Genomic DNA, 11,636 nt, shown 5'->3' on the forward strand with positions numbered 1-11,636 from the left:
TCGGACAGGATGCTCGAGCTGCGGGCCGGAGCAGTGAGTGCTCCCTCTGCTGTCTGTGGTCTTTCAGGTTCCTGGCGAATCTGCTCCCGGCTCAGATTAAATCATTTGCCAGGCTGGAGATGACACTGGAAGCTGTTTGCTCTGCAGATGGCCCTGTAAAGGACCCATCAAATACATTTATTGCTGTTTATATGCAAGGCCCAGCGTGACTCACAGCCTGTGTGTGACTATGAATTCGGGTTTGGACCAACTGTAATATCCCAATGAGAAGGGATGGATGTATCAGTTTTGTATTCAGCTGAGGAAGGACTGGACTGGGGGACACTCATGCAAGGGGTCTTTCCACATCACACCTGTGATGTGCCATCCTGCATGAGACAAGAGGAAATAAAATCCAAAATTCAATTTTGTAGGTACACAGTTTGTGGTAATTCGGAATGGGCTACAGCTGTGAGAAGCAGGTGACCAGCATTGACAGCAATGAGCCATGGAGTGCCCAGTGCACTGAGCAGTCACCAAAGGGAACAGGGCACACAGGTGCAGTGCATGAATAATGAGGGGCATAAAAGGCTGGGCTAAAGAACCGGATGGGCAGCTGTTTGCAACCTGCTGAAGTGATATGGTGTTACTCTGCATGGGTTAAAGCCTTCTGAAATTGTATGGTGGTACTCTGTGTATTGTGGCTGTCTCAACTACAACACAATTTGCAGCAGAAATCTCAGGTCTGTAAAGCAGCTTCTTCCATGGGCTTCTCTGATGGTTTATTTCAGGTAGGTTTCTTTACTCTTAAAGGAGAGAATGATGGAGGCTCAGATCAGGACACATGACTTGACTCAGCATCAATACTAAGGCCCTTAGGGGGGTGCCAAGAAGTCGAGAGGGAATGGGGCAACCACAAAGGATTTTTAAAAGCAATTAAGCAATTTAAGAGCAAAAGTGCCTCTAAATTACTCTGACTGTTGTGATTATTAAGCTTATTAACCCCGGTCATTATTTTTTTGGGTGAAGATAGAAAACATTCTGGCTGTTTGAACTGGGCAGTGCCTTGCCAGAGAGAGCAGCAAGGGAGGCAGCCCTTCCCTTTGCCTTGGACTTGTGTGGCTTCTCACTTTGTGTTTATGAGGCCTCCTTTTGCTTTTGGAAGGTCTTCACCTTTATTTGCTTGCTTTGTGGGATTTTTTTTGTCCCCTCAGGACTCTCTATTTGCAGACCACATTCTGGAATTGTGCTCAGGAAGACATTCCTGTGTTTCTCAACTGTAACATAATCGATCCTTTGTTATGGTATTTCACTTAGTTCAGGTGCCCCTGAAGGATGAGCAACTGTGGTCAGAAGCAACAAGGTTTTCTGGCTGTGATTGTTCACTGGCCTGGCAACTAATAAAAGTGCTATTTTTCTTCACCTTGGTTAAACTGCAAACATGTCCCTGCATGCACAAGATGTGGAGGTTCAATAAACCCAAAGGGCTCATTGTTAAGCAAGGTAAATCACCCTGAGAGGCTGGGCATTACACGGTTTTCTACATTTAAAAAGGAAATTACCTTAAGTATCATTCTTGTTGTTGTTAAGTTTAGCCCTTGCTTTGTTAGCAGCTGTGCACATTAAACAAGCTAAAATAAAATATAGCATAAAAAATGAGATACAGAAATAAGACAAAGGAAATAAGATAAACAAGCAGCAATCTGATCACATATCTGAGTTCATCCAGACCATATGGAAGCTTTGAATTGTAAGCAGGCAGCTGAAAGACAAAATTGTAGTAATTTTAGAGGTTTTGTTTGAGTTTATGAAAGTAAGTGAGAACATACTTCTAGGCCAAGTATGTGATGAGGGAAGCTGAATCACTGGCAAATCAGAGGCAGGAAGAAAGAGGTGGATGCAGAGGTCAGGACTGGGAAGGGTTATTGCTGGGATATGAATATTTTGTCTAATGCATAAGGAGATGGAAAGGTGAAGAAAGGCCACAGGCACATTAGTTATTTGTAAATTGCACTATGCCTTCCCTCCCTCTGCCCATATTCAGCCATTGTGTGGAGCAGGCAGCAATATGTGTGCATGCTGCATCCATCCGTCTTCATAATAGCTGGGTTAAATTGCACAATCTTTAGGAATATCATTTTCAGGCAGCTCTTATTGCTGCTCCCAGCCTCTGTCCAGTAATCTGTGGCTCCAGGGGCTGGGCACATTTTGAAACTGTGGTGAGACAGAAAGTATTTGTATGCTGCTACTCCTCTCCCCTTTATATTCTATTATTCTGCTAAATCGTTGCTTTGTAAGTAAGCATTCCTCCAGGACTGGTAATTCAAGATCTGGTGATTCAACATGACTAGAGCATGATTGTTTGTACCTGTAGGAAGTGAGGAATCTTTCCACTCAGATGCTTATATCCTTGGGGAAGGCTTCCACTGAAAACTGCAGCTTTGTACGTACAGAGCTTCCCAGTGGTTTGGTTTCTGAGAGATCTTGCTTGCAGTGGAAAATACACAATTCTAGAAGGAAGCTGTGAAGAACCTGCAATAGTTTACATGAAATTAGGCAAGTAAGGTGACCAGAGAAGCACAGACCAGCAGATGTGTTAGCCAGTGTATCATGGTTTTTTTGTACACTGAATGCAAGGTCCGAGTGAATCTCTGAAATGTTGCAATTCCTCAGGATCACAGCCTAACTGGATGTTGTTTTGCAATGCTGAGCAGCCCTTCAGTGTAATTGCCTCTTCCCTCCCAAAGCCTGAACATCTGGATTTATGGTGACAAAAGCAATCCAGCAAGAAAGGGCATGAGAAATGGTACCCCTGTGGATTAGAAGAGATAGTAGATATGATCTGAGTTACAGCACATGTAAGACACTCTCTGGCATTCCCCAGTTGTCCCATCCCTCAGTAACAGTTCCACTGCTGCTCCCCTTTGTTGGGAGCTGCTGCTCACAGGGATGGCTCCTCAGCCAAAACATCTCAGAGCTTTCTGCCATCATCTAAATGGTGCCACATCAGCCCCTTTCCATAGGAACTACTGATAACAGCCCCTACCATTTTGCCCTAAATAACTTAATTAATTACCTTTCTGTGGTTTAGGTGCACGTTGGTTAATTTCTACCTGCCCACCTCTCTGGGGAGAACACACAACCCATGTGTTACAAGATCATAAAAACTCTATAGCTGAAGGGGATGCAACAGTAATTGAGGTGACCACTGTCTCTTCCTGGGACAATTAGGAATTTTGGTGCCTCTTGAAGGAGCTGTATGGACCCTACTCTGCCTGAAGTGCCTGCTAATGCTCTGTGCAGCCAGGGTGAGGAGAGTGGATGTGCAGATAGGCAGGTGTGTGTTCTTCACTGCTCCTTCTGATTAACACAGGAGGAGGCTGTGCTGGAGGGGTTTCCCAGGGCACAGCCTGGCTTGATGAAGGCTTTTAAAAAATATCTAATTTTCTTCAGTTCCTGGAACTGAGCTGATGCTGGTGACTGTCATTATGCCAGGCCCAGGAGGAACTGAACTGTGTCAACGTATTTGTGAGTGACACAGCTTGTGACTGCTTCCCATCGTGGAACAGAGGATGTAAAGGGTGAGTGAACAGATAGCAAAAATCTCCAGGCATGCAAATAAAGGGGGGGTATGCACTTTTTCCAAAAACATTATTTTTGGTATGTAAAAAGAAGGGTCCTTTGTTCAGGGTATTTCTCACCCAGACTTGCATCTTGGAGAAAAGCAAGAGCTAGTGCTCATGTTGTTGCTAGTGATTAAGAATTCCCACAGGAGACCCAGTGTATCTTTGACGTAGGCTCATTCCTTTGTGTGCTGGCTGCCTCCATCCCCATCAGTGAGCCTTTCTCTGCCTCTCTCTCTTCTCCCATTGCCTTCTGCCCCTACCAACTTGAAACAGCATCTTTTGAATAATCTTTGTTGACAGAAGCTGTCTTAGTTGTAGATGCTGCAGGGGTTGGGAAGGCTCCTCAAGCAAAGTTCAGTCCTTGGGGTCGTGGAAACCAGCCAGGAATTTCTGCTCTCCCATTCCCAGGGGCATGAGGAGCCCACAGAGGAAAACCAAAGGTGACTATTTCCTCAGTTTAAATGTCATTGACCTGAATTGCAGATGTTTTCCAAGGCTTTTTAAGATCAAGAGAGTAGTTTTGGAAATATAACTGGTATCTTGATGGAGGATCATTTCAAATTATAGAGTCCTATAAAATAATATAGGAAATTCTTATTTCAAAAAAAGAAAGCATCATTACTGTCTTTTTCAAGTCTTCAGAGCTCTTTTTTTTTTTACCACACTGGATACACGTGTGCAGCTTATTCATTGAGGGAGCTGGATACTAAATGGCCAGATATTATTTCTTGAAAATCAAGATGGTCTAAAATGTTAGCAATGTGCTATAGGATCACTGAGGATAGTGTGTTACTCACAAGGAGAAAGGAGGTGACAGTGGGACTAAAGCTGCCTCTTTTCTGTAAGGGTGATATCTTAACAGCTCTCATGGGAGGAAGGACATATTCAACCTAATAGGATAATGGAATAATATGTTGAACATATCAGCTTTGACACAGACCATCTGGTGGCTGTAGACACAAATAACCTAAGGAAAACAAATTTGAAATGTTTCAGGAAATGGCTATATGCATGCAGCACAGTGGGGGGGCAGGAGGGTGCCTGTGTGTAGAAGGAAAGAGATAAAAGCCCCTCTCTTTGGCTGTGGGAAGAATGTCTCGCTCGTTCCTGGAAAGGACTACATTCCATCCTTAATGATATTTGGGCTATAAATTTAGTACTGACATCTCCTCAGGACCCACAGAACTCTGCACTGTGAGGTTGGACCAAAGGTCTCATATGGAGTCTAGCTGGTAAACAGAAAAATCCCCAAAGCCAAACAAAGAATCTTCCTACAGTTACTGTTGGAAATTTGCTCAGAAATTGTTGGTATGGTAACTATTGCTCAGCAGGGAAATTATCTCCACCAGTAGGTCATCCACAATCTCTTCCCTTCCTTCTTTCTACTGCCTTTGTGTTTCTAGCACATCCTGTATCCTTATCTCTGTCCAACCAGTTTAAATTCCAGCGGCCTGCGTGTCGCCCATGTCAAGCGATGTGCTGTGTCTCGAGGCAATGTGAGCCTGCTCTGTGTGCACAGCCCAGCTCCACACTGCAGCTGCTGTGGGACCCCCAGAGGCAGCACTCCCATCACTCTGGGCTCCCTCTGCTGTGCCTGGCTGTAGGGGGATAGAACAGAAGTAAATAAAGGTAGTGTAGAAAGTAATCTTACCCCCTAAAGAATTGCAGCTGAGCCAATTATTAAGGATTAGGAGCAGGCCTGATGTTAACAGGCCACAGCTGTAGCCAATAAGAAGAGTGTTATAAAAGAGTGGATTGGGTGGTTGAGGGGAACTGGAGTAAGTTGGCTACTGTGAGGACAAGGAAGAGTCAGTGCCTAGAGGAGCTGCCTACAAGAAACATCAAGGAGGTCTGAAACTCCAGCAATATGGAACCTTTGCAATGTAATGACAATAGAATGCTTGTACTATAATGACAACATCTGGGAACATGTCACCAATGACACTGTCAGTGACATAAACTGCTAAAAAGCCTTTAAAAAATACCCAAAATATTGCAGAGGCAAATCAATCCTTGCAGATCTCCTCTTCCCTTGGTGTCTCTCATTTGGAAGTTTTTGGTTTGTGTCACTACAAGTCCACAGACATTTGTATGGGGTCAGGAAGGACAGTGTAGAATGTGTTACACTCTTCATAAATGCACCTTCCTCGTGTGCCAGCATCATGTCAGCAGCAAGTATAACTTTCCTGTGCAGGAATGACTTTGATAAAAAGTACACTAATAAGATATAGTCTATTGAGGAGTTATTTCTGGCACAGACAGACCTGGAAGGAAGTCAGCATTACACACAGACACTCTTTGGCCTGGGAAGGTCTGAGAACCCTTTAAACATTTGGCTCAGAAATGGCTCTTTTCCTTTTATCTAGGAGATTTTTCCTTTCCTGTTAAGTTAATTAAACTTCTGTTTTGTCTTTGTCATGCCCTTTTGCCAGTATCTAGGCTGCTCATGAAGACACCAGTTCAATAACCATCATTTAGAGTGTCAAGCTTATGTTCCTACTGTTTGTTTGCCAAGTGCAGCTGCAGCCGTCTGCCCAATTTCACATGCTCCTGTGAGCCAGAGGTATTGGCCTTCACTACACAAATGTGCCAATGAGGCTTCCCAGCATCCCTTCCATGAGCTGTCCTTAAAAGATGGCAAGTTTTGTTGTCCTCCCACTGGTCTGGAAAAAGGGCTTGTTTACACTGAACAGCTGATTTGGGTTGCAGTGAAATCTGCAGTGCAAGTGAGATATTACCTCTGGTTAGTGCCCCGTGTTCTCAATATCGCAGATATTCTCACTATGGAATAAAGTATGTTACTCAGAAATAAATCCTACAGCAGATCTGGTTATTCTCAAGCAGAAGTTACAGGCTGGGTGTCAGTGTCAGTCCCTGAGTATAAAACCTCTGAAGTCCTGAGAGAATGTGTCAGGGTATGGATCAACTCAAGATGAAGGGTTGGAGCCCCTTTGCCACTCCTTAGCACAAAATGTGCTCCCACATCAAGGTGCAGCAGATGGATTCCACAGATGCTCCTGTTTTTCTTGCCTTTCCTGCCACTGAAATCACTCTGCAGGTCTGGTTCCTTCTGGTCAGTGGGAGCTGTGAGTTCAATGGCTTTGGTGAGAGACTAATGAGGAAGTATTTAATATGGAGAACATCCTGTCTTTGGGCCAGCCTGTGCTACCTGGGCTGGAGTTTCTTTTATAAAGAGGATAAAGATCTCTCTGTGTGAGAGATCTAACATGTTTTCCCTAATAATTCTAGTGATGAGAAGGGTCTCATCCTCTATGAGAGAGAGCCTTACTGCAATTTCCTCAATCTCAGCATGAATACCTTCCCAGAAAAGCAAGCTGTTGACTGGTAGTGGATGTTGCTGTTCCTCTTGTGCTGTCAAGAGTGAAATTAAAGATTAATGTAGCACTCTATTGACTGCTGTGTGCAGGTTTTGACCTGCCCAAAAAATATTCAGTGCCTATCCTAAAAGTTACCCATTTGGTGTCCAGTTCAGTGGGCAAGCTCTGGAAACAAACCTCTTCAAGGTCCTTGTTGAGTTGCTTTGAATACCACCAAACCCCAAACGGTACAATTGAGAGCCAGGGCAGTGTATGGAGTCATTTAACAGCACTTTGCCACTGGCCAAGCTATTAACCAAAGCTCTCACCTAGAAGATAATGGGTCTTGGGGCCATCTAATAGGCTCGCCTGGAACAATTTGCAGGTTTTTGCATGAAATAATTTTTCAATTACTTTTTTGCTCTTAAGGGCAATGTAAGGCTCCTTTATTCTGCATTTGGTTTTAACTTGGGCGGCTCTGAGGTAGCTGTTTGGGATTGCATTACAATCAGATCCTTTATGCAAGGTTAAATGACTGAAAAGTGTCCTTTTCAGAACTTCAAGCAAACTGCCATTTCTTTCAATATGACCTCTCTATCAAAAGCTTTTCCAAAGTTCATAAAATTCACATAGAGCTTCTACTCAGAGGGGAACTCCTTGAGGATTTTGAAGTTAGCCCTGTGATAAATTCAAGCCCATCTTTCTCAAAATCAGATCACTCAATTCCAAATTAGATGTTTGCTAATTCCATTATCTAACAATATTCTTGATAGGAATCAGGCAGTATAGAAATGTCACGTTCCAGACCCTTCCTCATGTCTCCAGCTCTTAGGCTTTGAAATACCTAATTTCTGCAAAGATTGAAACAAAAGATCTTTCTCCTCCTGTGAGGGGAGGGACATCTTCCTCTTCCCAGATTACACCTAAAATTCATTCATTTTGGTATAGACTACTACTCACTTTGATGAAGGATTAAAACACTATTTATAGTAGGTGCTTAAAACCGGGCTTCCTGAACCCGTGGAAAACAAATGCGCCAGATTTTATTCTTTTGTTCTTTTAATAAACTGTCCGTGAGATTCTTCCCCTCCCCTCCTTTCCTGCTGGTTTACTTGCATTCTTATATGTTCAGTGTTTTGCTCTTCTGTCTTTGTTCCAGTTTATCAGCAATTTACACACAGTTGTTTCCCAGACTCCATGATTTGGACAGCAAAAATAACACTGACCTTTTGAGCCCATGAGCAATCGTGTTGGTGGTAATTTAGCAGAAAGTTACAGTAATGAACAAGAACTCTGCTCTTAAATGTTAGATCACTAAATGTGTTTTATGAGTCTTTATTACTTCTTTAATGCACTTCCTGTGCACCAGGGAGACAGCCATATTCTGGGGGAAGATGAGGTTTTTAATTGGCAAAGTAGCCAATTTACAAATCTCCTCTGCCTTAAGGATACATTTTCAGGTGTGATTCAGTCAAAGCAGTCAAGGAAAATGTTTCTAGCTAGAAAGACAACAGCACTAACAACAGAAGGGATCTTCCAAAGATATATTAACTCTGAAAACTGTGAGCTGGGCTTTTCCTGTGGGAGGGAGGGGAGAGTGCTAAAAACTTAGATTTCACTGCCCGGATTTGGGGCTGCCTGGGGACTGCTTTGGTCCCAGGCATGCCTGAGAGCAGACAAAATGTATTGTCAACAATAAACTTCCTCAGTTTTCAGCCACTTCCCCTCACCCAGCCTTCAGAACAGCAGGAAGCCAAAGCAGAGGACACAAAGCCAGCTGGATGAGGTTTGTAATTTGGCTCTGCTGCTCTATAGGTGATTGTACCTGTGGCTGTTGCAGAGTTCACAGTTAAGACAGGTAATCTAAATACAGGCTGGAATTCTCCATCCATATCAAAATCCTCAACTTCACTTTGGCTTAAGTTTACATACAGATCCATTTCTAAAACTGCTAACAGTGCTTGTAAGGATTTAAGTAGAATTAGGAAGAGAGCTTTGTAAAAAAACCAAACCCCAAAAGCCCCGCCAGAGTTAAGTGTTATTAGCAAGAGGTTGTGGTACAAAGGAGTGATTTTAAAACAGAATTTTGGTTTTCCTTCACCACAGCACCCTTAAACCAAAGCAGAGAGACAGGAAGGTTACCAACTCCCTTCTTTTAGCTGTGTGTTAAGGAGCCTGAAGCTTGTGTTTTATCTTCTCTCTGTATTTTAGAACTTCTCCTCTCCTACACTTCTATTATGCTAATTCCCCTTCACTGCCTGTCTCTTAAACTTGAAATGTTTTGAATCAGGTGTGTTTCGAGATAATTGTGTTATATTTCCACATGAAGCAAGGGAATTTGTACTGGAGGTGAAGCAATGTAAAGACCTGATTGCACTAGAATTCAGTACTTTATTTTGTGGCCACTGCAAGAGGACATTGTAGAAGATAATTTTAAAGGGTATTGCAGCATTACAAAAGCAAGCTTAGCCAAAGCACCAACATCGTGTGCCTGTGCAGGACACATCTGTGTCCACCCAAATCCCTTGATAGGGGTCAGTGACCAGCAGCATGACACTGGGGATATCTGAGGAGGTCCTGGATTAGGGACATGAGTTATTAATTGATTTAGCTGCTCTGGGGAACTCTGTGGGACCAATTGCAAGGACTGACATGCAAAGAGTCAGAAATGTGGTTCACATGATGAGAGTAGCAGGGTTTGTAAGAAGCTGGGTGTTTCAGAGGGAGCACATGTACTGCTACTGCCTCAGGAAGGACAGACAGAAATGCTGCCTCTAATGCTCCCTATGAGCACTGCTTTGTGATGCTGTTCAGCCTTTCCTCCTATCTTGGGCTACAGCAGAAAGACTTTGTTTGTTTGTTTAAATCTTTTCTTGGGTCTTCCCCAATTTTAGCCTGAACTCCAGATATTTGGCTCTTAAATTAATTCTCCAGGGTGCTTCTGACTAATGCCAGGGTGCTATTGTGGGGTTTTGCAGGAACTCTTGGGAACAGTTGCAGCACAGAGCTGTGGACCAGCACTACCAAAGCCCAAGTTTAGTTCTGTGATGGTGTCTGTGCAATGCAGGGTTTCAGCACAGAAAGACATGAAAACTCTTTCTGTACAGACTGCACTGTGTGGTCTTGACTTCTCGACTTTATGGACCACCCTGCCTGAGGGCAATGGAGATGAAAAGCATGTGCACTTCAGAACTGTTTTGCAGGAATTTCCCCTCATTTTGAAGTGCTTTTGTTCCATAAAATACTTATTTTCCTCTAAATCAGTTATTACAGTTTGGGTTCATACCAAAAGCTTCAGCTGTTTCCCAAAACAATTGCTTGGTCCAGGTAATGCAGAACTGAGAAGAAGTTAAAATACAGAGGTTTGAAGAAGTCAGAATCAGCACTGGGATCTGGATTCAAGCATTCTACTTAACAGATAATTGCAATGACTGAGGTAGAACATTCAGACTTAAATCCAAGCCCTCTAATATGCTTTGTCTGGGATATGGAAGGCATCTTCCTTTATTAGGTTACTTTCCTGCTCAACATTAACATTTTGTGCTTTGAAGGTTTATTGTGTTGGCTGGAGTTATACCTTTATATACACACAGTCCCTATGGAATAGCCTGGTCTCCTTTCATCATTATTAGTAATTCTAGGCTTGTCATTTCCTATCCATGCAGTCTGGACCTCACCACATTGTTGCAGGATGGTTGATACGGTGCACAGGAAATGTTCTGTTTTTTCAGGTCTCCACTGTTCCTAAGTATTCTTTTCAGGGGCTTCAGCTTTATTGCCATGAAGTCCATTTCCTACATGTAGTACAATTTACTAAATTACAAATAAACAAGGCACCCATAGAGAAGTCAGTGAAAGTTCACACTAAGAATAGAACTTAAAGAGAAAAGTTCAGTTATGTGACCTTCTTCAGGAGCTGGATACAAAATAGACCTGCTGTTTTTCCCGTTAATTTCCAGTCCAGGCAGAAAAGAACTTGAACAGTTCCCAGAGAAACCCAGGCCCTTCTGTTTGTTTCTATGAATCCTCCAGAAATGCTTTATCTGTTGACATCCTGACTATGCTGATACGGAAATGAACTTACTTGGCCTCCTCATTTCCCCCCTATATTGTCAGCTGACTTTGTCGTTGATCTCCCTCCCTGCAATGTTTAAAGATTTGCCAGCCATGGAGAGAACAAAATGTTACAGATAGGTACCTTTAAAATTGCCCATTAAAGAAAATTGGGATCATCAGATGAAAAATCTAATGTATCAGTCACTGCTTATTATCACCCACCCTTCAGAAACATGTTTGGGAAAGAAAAGTAATTTGACTGAAACTTTTTTGGTTAAAAAGGGGGAATTGGAGAGAAAGAATCACATGTCTCCAAATGCCTTGATGAAACCAGACTACCCCTGGACACTTTCTGCCTAAAGTTAAATATTAGACACTCTCTCCCTGACGTTCTTTTTTTTTTTTTTTATTTAGTCTAAAAGGCTTAATATTTAACTCAAAATACCTAACAACTGCAAATGCTAAGTGCTGAAAGTTGTTACATCCTCCAGCAGATACATAAAGCAGTGCTTAAACTCAGTGGGATATATTTAGAGAAGTGTAGCCATCCCTGGACTTCGTGTTCCACTCGAATGAGAAATCCGGTTGCTATGTTGTGAACTTCTGTGTGTTTTGAAGCAGAAGGCATGGCCCAGTGGTTCAGTGGGAAAATCTGCTT

Source organism: Molothrus ater, chromosome 18, assembly GCF_012460135.2.
Source record: "Molothrus ater isolate BHLD 08-10-18 breed brown headed cowbird chromosome 18, BPBGC_Mater_1.1, whole genome shotgun sequence".
Lineage (NCBI taxonomy): Eukaryota > Metazoa > Chordata > Aves > Passeriformes > Icteridae > Molothrus > Molothrus ater.